The sequence below is a fragment of the Gavialis gangeticus genome, unplaced genomic scaffold (genome assembly GCF_001723915.1).
Source record: "Gavialis gangeticus isolate Ggan-Ray unplaced genomic scaffold, GavGan_comp1, whole genome shotgun sequence".
NCBI classification, from domain to species: domain Eukaryota; kingdom Metazoa; phylum Chordata; order Crocodylia; family Gavialidae; genus Gavialis; species Gavialis gangeticus.
In genome coordinates this window covers 42,590,747-42,596,200 of record NW_017729022.1, presented here as the reverse complement: position 1 = coordinate 42,596,200, position 5,454 = coordinate 42,590,747, and the positions used below count along the sequence as shown (strand labels likewise).

Sequence of the window (5,454 nt, the reverse complement as noted above, 5' to 3'; positions counted from 1 at the left end):
GCTTTTCTTCCCCCCCCCCCCCTTTTATATGATCCTGCAGTTGCCCTTTCGATCTTATTTGGGATGACTTGTTTTTATAGAGAACAGGATTGGGCCCTCACTTGTTGTGTTTGTGATTCCTTCCCCCCCACAAAGTGTAGCTTATGGATGAATTTTTCCCCCCTCATTTGTTCTGTTAAATGGGGATTGTTTGGGAACTTGATCTAAACCACCCCAATATTTGCGAGTGCACTTTTATAATGCTTAAGCGAGTCTATGCTTCAGACTTCCAGCAATGCTGATGTGCTGTTTTGAACATCTGATTAAAGTGACCTGAAACAAGCTTTTCCTACTATTTAAACAATTACATTGCATTGCCATCAAGCTGTTTACAGCTAATGCCAGAAATATGCTTCCTTTCCATTCAACCATAAGTTTTTTGTTTCCCTTTTGGAGACTTGAAAATGTACCCTCTGCACTAATTGTATCAGTCTAACCAAGTCTGTTGATGGGAAGTTCTAGGTAGAAGGAAGGTCAGTACGAAAAGTTTTTTTAAAGCAAATCAAAAGTTGCAAGGGACTTCTGAACAGTGAGGAAGTCTCTTTTTCTGTTTTCTCCCTGTAATTGGACCATTCATTCCAAAATATGTTGTGAGCAGCAAAGGGAGGCAGCATTTTATCGTGGTGGGAATGAAGGGATGTCAGAGTCCTGTAAATTAAGCAAAAGGACAAACAACTAAATATGCAATTTTTTTTGTCTTGAGTCTACTTTTATTCCAGTTCCAAATCCCAGAAGTTAAGTGAATGTGCTTAACCGTTTTTGCTTTTGGTATAAAATTTGTGATTGAGATTTTAAGGTCTGTTCCCAGAGGTGATAAGTGGATCTTGTAACTCAAGTATAATGTCATGGCCTCCAGATATTTACTTTCTTACTGCATTTACCATTTTTGCAAGCTCGTTTCAAAATTTGTCCCCAATAAAGCTTACTTAACTTTCTAAGTGAAGGTAGTCTGGGGGTTATAGCAGCAGATTGGGACTTCTGGCACATTATTGGTTGGCTGTGCCTTAGTTTGCCTATCTGTTGTTCTACCTCACTGTATTGTTGTGTGACTTATTCTCCATACAGTTTTTTTTGCAAACCAAAATTGTTCTATAAGTGCAAATAATTGTTCATTGAGGACTTTTTTTTTCTATTTAGCATTTTGCCTTTTAACTCTGCAGAGTTAGGCAAGTGAGGAGGAGAATTAGTATTTCACAGATAAAGGAAAGGTGAAGCTGAGCAGTCAGGTGAGGAGACAAAAGGCGATCAATACAAGAACCAGAATTCAGATGAAGAAGTAGGACTTTTGTGCTTGGAGTACAGAGCTTCTCATTTTCGTGGTGGGTTGGTGTACGTGATTCCCTTTCTGTTTTGGTGGTGATTGGGAGTAAGTACTGGAGCATTGCCTAGAGGCATCAGTCAAGAATTATAGTCTTATTTTGTGCTAGATACATGCATCCATGTAGTAAAAAGACCATTTACAGTGCCATAGCAAGGAACTTTGGTGCTTGGGGCAAGCCCGCAGTGGCAGTCCGCCCTTGCACTGTGCACAGATCTGGAGGGCACCCCACCATGCTTACCCCGGGGTGCATGCAATGGTGGGAACCACCCCCCTTCCCCGTGGCCCCTAGACAAGCTGCTTGTGGCTCTGTCCTGCACCCCACCCCAGCTGGGCAGAGCCTGCCCCAGTCTCAGTCTCTTCCCTCACTGGGGGGCCTTGATCTGCCCCCCTACATGCCCCTTCCTTCTCCCCACCGCTTCCTCCACAACAGATTCACCAGCCGGACACTACTCTTGAAGCTGCCGGGCTGGCCATGTGCATACTGCCGTTGCGCACATGCACGCGACATTTGTTGGCGGCATTGTCGGCCAGTTTGGCCACATTTTTTGGAAATATTTATAACAAAATACTGACTTGCAACTCACCTTTTGGCTCCCCTTTGCTTAAGCACCCAGGGCAGTTGCCCTGCTTGCCCTCCCCTTGCTATGGTATTGACCTTTTTCTATTCCAGAGATTAAATTTACAGTTAAAAAAAGAATTTGTAGTCTACAGAAATCTCTGGATGAGTGTTAAACTGAGAAGGAACCTGCCTCCTGTGCCACTGAGGTGTGTATGGGGCATAAGACTACTTCAGGACCATAAAGCCTCTCCTGAAGCAGCTGCCTTGGATAAAGAGAAGTACAGTCTGTTCCGTTCTCTTGGGCTACTGAAATGAATCCTGTTCAGAGCTTCTGGTTTAGCTGCCTCATAAATCCCCTTTCAGCATTATTCTGGCTTCAGAGGAACTACGGTAATTGTCGCCAAAAGCTGTCCCTATTATACTTTCTTGGGAAATCCCTGGGCTCAAATGTGCCTGCATGCTCTTTGCTCTGTTTGTGGGGAGGTTAAAAGGAGCCGTCTACTCTACTCGGGTTTCCTGCGTAGCAGTTGGGAGTAATTATTGTTCTTGGAACACATGAGCTCTTGTTCCATTTGCCCCCTCTGGCACAAGACGCCTCAAAGATGGCAGAGCTGTGCCTTGCACATGTCCTGGCTGGAACCGCGCAAAGAAAGCTTGATGCACTTTGTAAAGAAGTAAAGGAGCAGACACTTTTCCTCCCCTCATTGCAGGAGCAAAACTGCAAAGTCAAGCCTAAATGGCATGGTTGAACCCAAAATATTTATTTGCAGGCAACTCTTTTAAAGATGCTGACTTTGCGGGTACTGAAATGCAATGCTGTGAGGAGCTAGATTATATGCGTCTGGCACGGAATATTCTAACTCTTTACGGATAACGTATAGCATTGACCTAACAAAGTAAGGTTCGCAAGCTTGCAGAAACAAAACATCTCCCTGTTCAGAAATTACTAGCGTTTACCAAAACTAAGTCATGCAGGAACCTAAGCCTCATTTATTTATTTTTACCGGGACTAAGGCTCCATGTTGCCTAGGGGCCAGATTTTTAAAGATAATTAGGTGCTTAAAGATGATAGGCAGACAAGGTTCTTCGGGTAAATCCGATTATTTACCTTGTCTGCCTATGTCCTTAGACCGACACGGCTACAATCTACACCCCTGAAATAAAGATAATGGGCAACTCCTGGCATTTTTCAAAACAACTCCTATGGAAATATTTTTTAATCTGTCCCTCCATTTTAAAAATGGATCTTAAGCTCATGAATCACCTTAAGGTTTGGCTCTACCTGTCCAGGGTGCCCTGGAGCATGCTCCACTTTGCCTGTTCCTGTTCATATGTTTAAACCTGAGAATAAGTCAGTGAGGCCACTTTGGGGACAACCCAGGTGGTTTTTCTTAAGATCTCTTGGGACCACTCCCACTGAACTGTGGGAGGAGGCCCTTACATTAACCTCATTGGGACATTTCTGTGTTTGAAACCTATGGGAATGGGTGGGCAGGGCATGCTCAAGAGCGTCCTTATGGGCACAGGCTGCCACTAATGGCATAAACATAGCCTTAGGTGCTTTTGAAATTTGTATTCATGGGTTTCAGTGGTCTCTCACTCCTGTAACTCTCCCTGCAATGCTGGGCCTATCCTGCCAGGCTAAAAGGGCATTTATACACATGTTTTTGTCCCACAATGTGTACAAATGCCCATCTTGTACTAAAATGCTAGACCACTTGCTGTTCACTATCCTGGCCTTCCATAATTATCATCTCAATCATGGAACAAAGATTCTCTCCTTTTAAATCTAATTCTGCTTTGGTGAATCCAGAACCTGGATTTTTGTCATTCACCCTATTCTAGTTTATTATGACGTTAGTAGTTTGCCCAGTTCCATCAAGTTGTTTGTGCTTAGGCCAGGAAAGGGGAAAGTTAAGAGGTGCAGGTATCAGCAGTTACTCACCCTCACCTTTGCAGTTTTAGGCCCGCTAAGCTCAAATAGCAGAAGCAAAACATTTTTGAAACAGCCAGCACAACTCCTATCGTTGCAGTGCTACGCGTACCACAGTTATTTGCATGCTTTATGTACAGCACACAAGCAGGCATGATGTATAATGATCAAGTGTTATTATTGCAAATCTGGTTTTAGTTATACATATTAATATTTATTACTGTTGTTCTCCCCTTATGATCTCTTCCACTTCCATGACTCATTCTCAGCCCTGCACCCATATGATTGATTATGCAGGCAAAGCTAATTTTATCTTTGCCTTGATCCCTGATTAGCTCACTGATGGGCTCAGATGTGGAAATGGAAAGGGGCCAACTACACGTCTTACTTGGAGTGGTTCTGCATTCAGCAAGACTAATGTTGATGAGTGATTTAAGCTGAAGATTTTGTCTAAGCCATACCTCTTTGATACTAATCCTAAATTTTCATATGGCTAGGAGCTAGGACATGGGTTCTTTTCCTACTCTGGATGGACGGGGGTGGGGGCAGAGGGCTGGAAGCAGTGCATCCTGGGATGGTTGAGGACTACAGTTTGCTTGGTTTATCTCTATGGAGGAGACTGAAGTTACCTTAACATGAACTAGGTAGTATAGCTCAGAGTTAACCGTTGCCCAAAGTGGTATAACACAAGTTGACAAGCTTGAAAGTGCACGTGCTTTCATTTCAAGTGCTTTTAGTATGAGCTGACATGTAACTTCACCCTCAGAGGCTGTGTCCCCACATGCAGGCGTGTGTGGTTTGTGGCACTACAAACTGCTTCCATGAAACCTTAAAACATGCCCCATGCTGCAAGTTTGCAGCACAGAGACCAAACTTGCTACCAGGATTTCCTGGTAGCAAAAAGCAGTTGGACTGCACGCTACGATAGTGCGCGCTAGAACAAATGGAGGCTTGGTCCTCCAGGGAGACGCTTTGGTTGTCAGCGAGAGCATCACTGTCATTTGTGCCCCAGCTGCTCCAGCACGCCGGGAGCCGAGGTGAGCTGGGCAAGAGCAGTTTGCCAAAAGGGGGACACAGTGTCCCGCAACAAAGTGCATGTGCAGGAGCATACACTGCGGCACAAAATAGAGGCACAAATTTATGCCACTGTTTGTTCTACTGCAGGTGTACACCCCTGCACATCTGGATGTGGTCACCAGCCTATGGATGGTGTCACATGTTCAACTTAATACTTGATTAATTGAGTCTGCTCCACATTCCAATTAGAATGCTCCAGTGTCGCCTCAGTGTTGAATGAGCTTTAGCCAAAGCATTTTGTGGCCATTTTGAAATGCTGTGGGGCTTAATACATGTGACATTGAGCCGTTATAATTAGAGTGGGTCTCTGGGAATTGTTCTAAAATGGCCCCTCCCATCCCTGAGCATGTGTCTAGGCAGTCACTGAGGGCAGTTAAAATGCAAGCAAACCCATATTCAATCATTTTATCATGTGAGCTTCTGGCACTGCAGAGTTATTTTTTTTCAGGTGAGGGTTATTTCCTAACAGTATTCCAATGATTTGCAGCTCTTGCAAATGAATGTGACAGGGCCCTATCGTATGCC

The 5,454-nt window shown here is 44.2% G+C and overlaps 1 protein-coding gene across 1 annotated transcript in view; it reads left to right on the top strand.

Annotated features, from left to right (window-relative positions):
- RASSF9 (Ras association domain family member 9) overlaps positions 1 to 5,454 on the top strand; it is a 40,547-nt gene that overhangs the window by 942 nt on the left and 34,151 nt on the right. The window lies entirely within an intron of this gene.